Source organism: Amblyomma americanum, chromosome 5 (assembly GCF_052857255.1).
Source record: "Amblyomma americanum isolate KBUSLIRL-KWMA chromosome 5, ASM5285725v1, whole genome shotgun sequence".
Lineage (NCBI taxonomy): Eukaryota > Metazoa > Arthropoda > Arachnida > Ixodida > Ixodidae > Amblyomma > Amblyomma americanum.
Genome location: NC_135501.1, coordinates 20,370,109 through 20,381,157, shown reverse-complemented (window position 1 = coordinate 20,381,157; position 11,049 = coordinate 20,370,109). Strand labels below are relative to the sequence as shown.

At 43.8% G+C, this 11,049-nt stretch overlaps 1 protein-coding gene across 1 annotated transcript in view; it reads left to right on the top strand.

The window, feature by feature from the left end:
* LOC144134594 (kelch-like protein 10) overlaps positions 1-11,049 on the top strand; it is a 677,760-nt gene that overhangs the window by 78,183 nt on the left and 588,528 nt on the right. The window lies entirely within an intron of this gene.

The window sequence follows — 11,049 nt, the reverse complement described above, 5'->3', positions numbered from 1 at the left end:
AGACGTGTAGTTTCAGAAGGTAAAACTGCACCGCGACCTCATCCTCCAAGTCCTCCTTCGGCCCCATCCCATATGTTGTTCGTAGAAGGTGAAGGAACCCTGTGGAAAGACTAACTGATACCTGCGCCGCTCTCTCGGTCATGCGATGCGACCTGTGTTTAATTTTGAAAAAAGTCCGTACTCCCCACTTCGGTCCGCATTTACGTGCTGCTAATGAGGCTCCGATACATCCTTCTGGACAGTGTACCACTCAGATCACTACAAACGAAATCCGCCATCACATCGAACTCGCTGGGCTGTCTTACTGCGTTCATGAACTCATTGTTTGTTGGGATTTCCTTTCATCAGCGTCCGCTGTCATTACGTGCGGCCAACCATCCGTCGAGGTCACTGAAACCGCCATCTGTGACCTATCTGACCGGTCTCCTTGCCGCTTGGTTGCAGTTGCGGACCATATCCTGTGTTCTGGCTGCTACGATGTCATTCCAGTTTTCCGCACTTTCTGTCCCGAGGAATTTTTATTGTTACGTCACTTATTCGTTCTTCACGCGGCTTATCTCTACTGGTTTATCTCTACTGCGCTTCTTTCCTCTGCCTCCAAGTTTCCTGTGTTCGTCCTGTTAGCGCGCGCTATTTAATAGATCTCTACTGGCTGTCTCGAACACTACGCCCGAGCCTATTTTGCGCAAAGGATGTAGTGTCGCTTCAATGTAAAAATAAGTACTTCTAGTTAAAACTGTCGTCAAAGTAAAAAAACTACGCTTAGCTTTTTGTGTGAGTTACTGTTGTTACTGATTTTTTCTTTCATACTTATGATTTATGAGATTTAACGTCCCAAAGCGACTCAGGCTATGTGGGACGCCGTAGTGAAGAGCTTCGGTAATTTAGACCTCCTAGGGTTCTTTAACGTGCACTGACATCGCATGGTACACAGGCATCTAGAATTCCATCGCCATTGAAATTCGACTGCCGCGGCCGCTTCCATTTTCAATTTGTTTTGCTTTTTGAGTCCTTATTACTGCTGCATTTTTCATTTTTCATTTGTATTTTTGAGTACAGAAAACAAGTTCATCTGTACCGCACTGTTACCCCTGTGTACAGGTTGTATGGGGCCCTGAACCTGGTCAGATCCAAGGAAGCACCTTTTATTGGGGTGCATTAACAAGCAGCACACGTAATTGGCCCAATCTTGGAATCCTATTGGCAAAGGCCGGCCCTACAAAGGACCAGGATGGAACCATCCTGTTGCCCTTACCAAATATGTCAAACGCTGCAAAGCAGATCGGTCTATGATCATTGCTGTGTTTCTTGACGTGAAGGGAGCCTTTGATAACGGCGCACATGAAGCAATTAACTCAACCTTATAATCAACTGCCATTGCTGGACGGATGTATAACTGGCTGTGTGATTACCTGCCCGAAAGATCGATTATCATGTCAACAAGTGAAGAAGACACAGCTCTTGAAATATTTCGCGGAGTGCCTCAGGGAGATTTTAAGTCCCACCCTTTTCAATCTCACTTGTTGGCTTGGAAAAATTGTAGTCTTCTACAGTTGAAATCTCCCTTTACGCCGATAACTTCTGTATATGCTGTTCTGGACGCAACAGGCGCACGTGCATGCCCGATTACAGAGGGCAATAGACTGCATCGAATCGTTTTTAAGTAAGCGCGGCCTCGTCATGTCACCAGATAAAAGCTCAGAAATTGCATTTTCGAGGCGCGATCTTTCACGCTACGTGCTGAATGTTGCTTGTATCCCAACACCATACGTCTCAAGCCATAAATTCCTAGGGGGGACATTTGACAGGTCACTCTCATGGTCCTCACATGTACAACAGCTTAAGATCAAGCTCTGTTTTTACGCCTTTATCTTTTGTATTTTCTCCACCACAAGAACAGCCTGCACTACACCTTCATTACTACTGCTGTATGGTGCGCTCTGTGAATGCCTCCTACGCTGCAGTTTCCCAGCTCTTCAGCGTATCTCACAAACAAATATCCAACTCCTTCAAGCTATGCAAGCCAAGGCCTTGAGAATCTGCCTCGGCCTTCCCAAGAACACCTTCACAGTGGGTACTCTAGCAGAGAGCAGACGTCTATCTGCATCAGTACTGCTATCCCAGGAGTTGCTTCGTGACAAGATGCGGTTCATGGCTCGTGCTCCTCACCATCTACTCGCAGTGTACTGCATAGAAGTACCCGACCTTCTACCACCACACTATCAGCGCCCTGTCACGGCCTCCTCCCTACCTTGGAGGCACACAGCATGGGAAATCAAGGCAACGCCTCCTGGAATCAAAAGTAAAACAAACACTCCCGGTCCTGCACTTAAATATTTTGCTCTTGAACACATTTATGAGTGTTACAGTGCGCACTGTCCCAACTACACTGATGGCTCTGTCATGTCCGTCTCACCAGCGATTGGCGTCTGGGTTCTGTCAACGCGCACTACAATTTCGGTGTTAATCAGTCATCGCACCTCGACTACTGCTACCGAGCTGACTGCTCTGCTAGCAGCATTCACTTACATTCTTCAACAACCCCCAACAGCGTGGGTTATTTTCAGTGACTCTCGGGTTGCATTACAAACCATAAGGTCATCAGGAAGCCTTCAAGAGCTGATCATCGATGACTTAAACAGATTCCACTCCGAGGCCTGTGAGCTTGGCCACCGTGTTGTGCTGAAGTAGTTATACGCTCACTGTGGCCACGCAGGCAACGATCACGCTGACAGTGCCGCGAGGTCGGCGCATGGCGGGACCTCCTTGCTCCTACCTATACCATTTTCTCGCAGTAATGGCTCGAGGCTTCTAACTACAAAGTCCCGGAAGACGCAACGTTCTTTGTGGTGTGATCTGCAGCGTCAATATAGCCCCTTCTACGTATCAACCCAACATGTGACTTCCGCATGCCACGCAATATAGACGGACACGATTGAAATTGCCTTCACGGAATTCACCTGGGCGTTGCCTTCACTAAATCATATATACATAAAATTGGTGCATCAAGTAGCCCTCTGTGCTCGATATGTGGTGAGCCCGAGGATGTTTCACATTTTATCTCCAGCTGCCAACTCTTCAACGACTATCGCAAGGCACTTTTAAGTGCTTTAGGACTCCGACAGGACAGTGCCGTGCACCTGGAACATCTCCTTGGACCCTGAAGGGGCGCGGATTCGGGTGTGCGCAGGTGAAAAGCATTTCAGTGTTTGAAGAGACACGGGTTTGGTGGACATTCTTTTACAATGATGCGTGGGTGTGTTTGTGAGTGCGTGGGTGTGCTTGATTTATCTATTCAGCCTATCTTTTTCTCTTTTCCTCCTTTTTCACTATCCTCTTCTCAAATATTCTCTTCTTTCACCCTCACCTGGAGCAGCATGCCAGGCCGACAACTATGAAGACCTCTCCTGTTCCATTAAAGTCCCTCTTCCTCTTCGTCTTCCTGTTGCAATATAGGTTCAATTAACTGTGCTGCTTTGGTAGTTTCTGTATGAAGAAACTGAGAATAAGCTCCAACTTCGAAAATTCAAACTTCAACATGCTGCTCTGGCACAATTACAACCCTCTCGTCCACTCCTGAGTTCCTGTTGTGCCCCGTTATCTGCACAGTCAGCCGTTGCAAACGCTCCACAATGATCCGACAGCTGGTCACCTGGGCTTTCAGAAGACGTACGATCGCCTTTAAAGCCGCTTCTTTTGGCTGGGTCTTTGAATGAGCGTTGCAAAATAGGTCGCCTCCTGTGCCACCTGCCAACACCGTAAACGGTCAACGTCTCCTTCCGCGGGCCTCGTACAACCTCTTCCTTACCCATTTACTGCGCTCGACGTTGTCTACATCGATCTATACGGACCTCTGCCATTGAAACTTGCGGGGAATCGCTGGATAGTCAACGCCGTGGACTACCTCACCCGATGCGCAGAAACTGCCGCTCTTCCGTGAGGTTCTGCTGCAGAGATCACCCATTTTTTCTGCATGCCGTTCTTCTGCGCCGCGGAGATCGTGTTCTCAGCGACCGTCGTAAGGCTTCTCTTTCCGTCGTCTTAACAAGTTCTTCATGCCTCGAATATCACTTCGTATAGGTCCGTACAGGTCGATGTCGACAACGTCGAACGGAATTGAATGGGCAAGGAAGAGTTTTTAGGATAATAATAATAATAATAATAATAATAATAATAATAATAATAATAATAATAATAATAATAATGATAATAATAATAATAATAATAATAATAATAAACCTTTTATTGCACATAACGTGTACACGGAAATGAAACGGGCCTGTCAAAACCTCTAGTGGCTTTAGGGACTTGGCCTGGCAAAGTCGGCAGACGGACGTGCAATATAAACATAAAATATGAACATAATATCAACACAATACTAACAACAAATGAATAGTGACCAAGGTGCAAAAGGTTAGGAAAAGTAACATGAACAAGTAATGAAAATAAACTGCAAGGAACCTAAGTTAAGACAACAGTAGTTTCACAATTCGTGACTGATCATGAACATTTTTCAGACATATAGGAACCGTGTTACAATGAGGGAACCATGATTTTGAGCACTTTTTGATGTTGCGGAAAACACTTCCTCTGGCAAGTCATTAAAAAATTTGGGAACGTAAACACAGCGCCTGGCTTCCCCATACTTTGTTGAGGAGCGCGGCACCTTAAAATGAATAGAACTACGCAGGCGTCGGGAAGCTGTGAAGGGCTGTGAAAATATTATCAAGACACAGAAAAGGGAACGTTATAGGCTGTTTCTTAGTATGTTTCTTAATAAAGTGTCAACTCTGTTTTGCCATCTGGCGGAGTAAAAAGCAAGAACAGTAATCCCATATCGGAGAATGCTGTACAGCAGAGCATGCGCAATATTTTTTTTATATGAAAAGGAACAATAGGTTTTATATTAAAAAACAACCAGGCCGCGTTCCGAAGCTTATCACAGACATGTGATAGCTGGCTGTGCCAAGACATATAACTGTCGAAGAAGACTCCGAAGTATTTTACTGAATTCACATAGGCGACCGGCACGCATCGACAAGGAAAACAGCCAAGAACATGTAGAAAAACCGGCGCATCTATAGCCGTTAGTTTTAACGAGGATCTGAAGCAAACGAGTTTTGTTTTAATCAGGTTAACCTCCAAGCAGTTATTAATGAACCAAGTCATTGTTTTTTGTATATTATTCTGGAGATTAGTAATGGCCATGTTGTAAGAAAAGTGCTTGGAAAGCAAAACAGTGTCGTCGGCGCATTGAAATATTAGACCTTGGAAATAACCTGAGATAAGTCAATAACGAAAAAATTGAACAGAAGAGGTGATAATATGGAGCGTTGTGGAACCCTGGCCTGCAATGGAAGTTGACTACTTACATTTGTCATCCCGACCGGAAAGGTAATTCTTGAGCACATCGTAAAATGGAGCTCTGAAATCTATGACGTATAGCTTTTCGAATAAAATACCGTGATTAACTGTTTCAAAAGCTTTAGAAACGTCGAAAAATAAACCAACACTAAACATATTTTGATCGAAAGCTGAAAAAAGTTCATCGGAGAACTCTTCCAGAAGAGCCACAGTACCACGACCGGGAACAAAACCAGACTGGCGGGTTGACAAAATGGAAAATTTTTCAACAAAGGATGACATGGATCTCAAAAAAAATTTCTCGATAATGTGAGAAAGTATAGGAAAGATCGAGATGGGTCGATAGTTTTTCATGTCGTCTTTTTGTCCTCTTTAAATAGCAGTTTAACTAAAACGGTTTTAAGGTCATCCGAGAAAAATGCAGTGCGCAGAAAACCATTCAGCATGAAAATCAGATCATCAGACAATGCCTCGAAATTTCTTTGGAGCAAATTTTCTGACAAGCCGTCAATACCAGGAAGTTTATTTCGCTTGAAGCTGAAGATTATATCACGCAGTTCTTGTTTTGTAATGCTGGCTAGAAAAGCGGACGCAGAGTTTGATTCTTTCAACGTGTATTGGTATGTCTGACTGGAAGATGCTTTCTCTGAGGCGAGTGCGAAAAAACGATTAAAACTATCTGCGACTTTGATGCAATCTCCGGGAAAGAAGGAAAGCGGGGACATACTTGCAGAATTTTTGCCCCGAGGGTGGTTTATCAGTGACCACGTTTTAGCGGCATTCCTTGACGACTGACGAAATTCTTGGCGAAATAATAATAATAATAATAATAATAATAATAATAATAATAATAATAATAATAATAATAATAATAATAATAATAATAATAATAATAATAATCAATCTTTATTTTTCGGTGCCCAGGAACAAACCAAAGGCCTTGGTGCTGGTACACCATTCACACGCACAAAATGTAAATTTATTTCACCACAAAGGAAGACACTCATGGGAGGTAATGGAGGAGTCAAGGCGATAGAAAAAAAGACAAACTAGGCGTGACAGCAAGCATGAAGCAAAAAATCGAAAACAAGAAAACAGCGAGAACAGCGGTAAATGGAAACAGGTAGAACAGGCAACAGACCTATAAATAACTAATGAAACAATAAACAAAGAGAATGAACACAAGAACGACCGATAACAGCCAAGTACAGCATATAGCAAAATACAAACAAGAATAAAGCAATACAATGTGAACGAATATGAAACCTCTGAAATACAGGTGGTTTAATAATAAAATATTATTATTATTATTATTATTATTATTATTATTAGTAGTAGTAGTAGTAGTAGTAGTAGTAGTATTATCATTCCCAAACCAATGGCCTCAGCGAACGCTTCCATTTCATCGGGCCTCCTACAACCTCTTCCTTGCCCATTCACTCCGTTTGACGTTGTCGGCATCGACCTATAAGGGAGAGTGTGCAGGATAATAATAATAATAATAATAATAATAATATAATAATAATAATAATAATAATAATAATATAATAATAATAATAATAATATAATAATAATAATAATAATAATAATAATTTTATTCACAAGTCTACAAATACAATCACAGATATCAGGCTCGCCTAAGCCATCACATGTGGCTTGTAACGCGAAGCCTCTCAGCCGACAGCAAGACTCGGCCGCAAAAATTGACTATTTTTTGGGGGGAGAAAAAAAGCAAGAAGACGCGAAAGAAACCAAACAGCTTGAAGGTAATACAATACAAAGCAAAAAAAAGGAAGAAACTGAAAAGTTTCACAATGGCACAGAAATTAATGTGTACAGCCCCAATCATTCTAAGTACAATTTCTTGAGTTTTATGCGAATATCACGTACAGACTCACAGTAATTAATTTCAGGGGGAAGAGCATTACATATATCTGGAACATAATAAGCTCGACTATATTTACCAAATCTGGTCCGTGTGCGAGGAACTGAAAATGCAGCACATGACGTAAAGGCCAGGGAAGCACAGTGGGGACTTTAAATGTATCGCTCCGGAAATGATTTAGTACAACGGTATGGACAAAAAGGGATAGAAAATTGGGCATCCTTAGCATCTGAAAAAGGTTCACATTTTGCGGAGTACACACATCGTAAGTAACACTCTTTAACATGCATTTTAACAATCTATTTACATGTTGATGCCAGATACCAGAACAATGAACAAAAGTTGTGATTCCATACCTGAGTACAATGTAGGCTAAAGATTGAACCAAAAATTTTCTCACCGAAATTGGTAGAAACATCTTAATACGATACAACAAACAGCCGACTTTACGAAGTGTTGCACATATGTATGATAAGTGAGTAGAAAAAAGAAGACCGGAATCAAACCAAATCCCCAAATACTTTGCAGAATCTGAAAACTGTACTGGAGGGCAAGAGCAGTTTATACATCGGGATGAGTGTAGATAAAGTGGTAAGAAAGTGACACACACTTGAGTGGGCTGCGGAAGCAAACTAACCTTGATTTAGAATGATTAATATCTATTAAATTCATATCCAACCAATCCATTAATTTTCTGACGTCAGTCTGAAGCATTGAAAATACGTTGGAAAAGTTCACGTCGGTAGCTACAAGTGCAGTATCATCTGCATATTGAAATATTTTGCAAGTAGGTAGCACAGTACACATGTCCTCAACATATACATTAAAAAGTAAGGGAGACAGTATGGAACCTAGCGGTACACCAGCCTTGAGAAAAACACTGGGGCTGCAGATATTTGAAATAGAAACAAGCTGGGAACGATCTGTAAGGAAGTTTTGCAGCAGCCTAAAAAAAGGACCACGAGAACCTAAATTGTAGAGCTTATCCAAAAATATAGCATGACATACCGTGTCAAACGTTTTTGCAACATCCAGAAAAGGTGCACATGATACGAGATTTCTTTCTAGTGAAGAAAACAAGTGGTCACTCATTTCTTCTAACAAGGCCTGAGTGCCTCTTTTTTTCGACAAAAGCGTACTGACAATCGGAAAACCCCAACGATTTGGAAATAAAGCTGTTCCTTACTAAAAATAAGTGTTTTTCTAAAACTTTCGCTAAACTAGGTAGGATAGAAATGGGGCGGTAATTACGCACACACTTTGCATCGCCACCTTTAAAAAGAGGCCGCACAACGGCTGTTTTTAAACGTGCAGGAATGCTTCCGCTTACAATTATCCCGTTCAGGATTTCTAACAAGACTTTCTTCAAAATGCCGAAATTCCTGTAAAGATCAAACATGCCGATTTTATCGACTCCTGGTGATTGATGCCTGCCGAAGCTGTCTAATAAAGAGTACAGTTCTTCCGTGATAGAGGGAAGGAAAGCGAATTCAATTACCAGATTAGTTGTGCTTGCAGTGTAACACGAACGCTTGGACGCCCCAGAAAACTTAGCGAAGAATTGGTTGAAGTTGTTAACGACTGTTGATAAATATGAATCAAAATTGTTCTGCACATCTTTAGTCGAGTTTGATGGTAAACCTCTCGACTCATTTGTAAGAGACCATATTTTCTTGGAATTATAACGAGATTGATGAAAGCGGTTTCTATTGTACGAACGCTTGGCCGCACGAATGAGGGCATTTACTTTATTTCGAGTTCTAAATTGAGCACGCAGAGCACTATCCCTGGGCGTACGTCTGCAGCGTTGTGTTGCAAATGGGTTGCAAGCCCCAAAGGTAGCGTTGGCCTGGCGGCCTGGGGCAAAGCTGGAAACATCCGAAGGTCCCGGCAAAGGATGAGTCGACTGGCAACAGAACAACTTGTTTATTCTGGCATCGCAAAAGAGCAGCCGGTCAGGACGACCACGTTACTCGAAGGAAGGAATCGAAGTCTCTCTTTGGCGTCCGGAGCAGCTGCTTTTATACCCACGGAGTCGAGGGCAAGAAGGAACGCCTCGGGATGAGTCGCACTAGACGGCGACGCACGGACATGTACAGACGTGACGGGCGCGTCCGCCGGGCCGGCGCCGGTCAGACCTCCTCGCCTCCCAGTTGGGGAGCTCCTCTCCCCGGCTGCCGCGCTTTGACAGGCGTGGGCACCAACATGCACACACACACACACACGACGACACGTGGCATCGAAACCTGCCTGGACGCGCTTGGCGGGAGGCGTTGCGGCAGCGATGAATGGGCCCAAAATGACCGCCACTTTGAACGAAGCCCCGGCGTCCGTTGCATCCGCGCCGGCTATACCGCGCGTTGTAGGCGAAACGTAACAGTTGCCATAGTAGGTATTTTTCTTTGATAGCGGACAAAATCACACTGTTTCTCCAGGGTTGATTTGAGCGGCGTTGGCGGACAAAAACTTTCCTTTCACTGGATTTGTAAATAGATTCTATCGAGCATGAAAATTTCTCGTATAGTTCAGACCTGTCGGTCGTCTGCAGCTTACCTGGCCAGTCGAATAAAGCTACAAGTTTATCAAAAGTAACAGTAACAGTAACAGACCGGCAGACGTTAGATCTAGACTATGACAAAAGAGACGGGAAGCGCAACTGACAGGCAATAAAGTAATGGTCAGCAACTTTTTGCTGTATTCCTGCACCGTGAACAGAAGCAATCTCCGTGCGGATGTTGAAATAATCTATACAAGACTTCACTAAATAATTAAGAAGTAATCCTTCCCTAGTTGGAATGTCAATGATGCTTTCAAGGACGTGTTTTTCAATGATATCTAAGTAATCACAAGCCGAGGATACTGTGGGATCAAGAATATTGATATTAAAATCACCTACTAGACATATGTTAGAGTCTAACGAGGACCTCAGTAAATGTGCTTACAACTCATTAAAGGGACTATGCAACGAATAAAAAGTCACTTGTAAATGTTTTCAATGCTTAGAAATGATGCTAAGAAGCATTCACACCAAGTATGAGACTTCAGAACTGAGCCGGCAATTTATTATGAACTTTTAAAAAGCGTGTTTTTTTAAATTCGCGGGCCGATTGGTGGGATCGTAGTGACCGATTTTGGATCTAAAATCGTGGAAGAAAGACGTCTCACTACCAGTGACGTCGCCAGGCCACCACACGCTCTCATTCGCTGGAGCCACGGCAGCCGCAACGTCACGGACACACTTCCGGTAGCCGTGAAAATCGTCTGCTCGTGCCGCCGCGCGACCTTCTCGGGCAAGCGCGAGCGAGGGCATTGCCTTCGCGCATATGGTTTCAATTTTCCTCTGCCGCCTCCTTCTGTGGGGAGTTCCGGAGCCACTCGCACGGCTTTTCGTGCGCACGCATGGGCTCGATGCCCATCGCGGCCGTAAAAGCGAGCAGTCGCACCTCGAGGTCCGGGTTTATTACTGCTAATTACCACAGATGACAAGCAAAGAAACCCGACGCGCGCCGCAATCCACGAAGGCGAAGAGACCGGATAGATGCCGCCACGCCGCCGACTCTGCTGCTGGCGGGATAGGAGCGACAACCGGAAGTTGGTCAATAAATGTCAGCGGATGACGTATTCATGGGCGGGGCCCAGTCCCAGAGCTGTTTTCTTCATTTTTTCCTGGTGCTCCTCGTGTGCGAGCTGAGGGGGGAGAGGGGGAGCGTAATTTTTAATCGTCTATATCTTCGCTGTTGTAGATGCTAGCTCAAAAATTCTTGCACTCGGGAGACGAGTGATCGAATGCCCATCTCTCG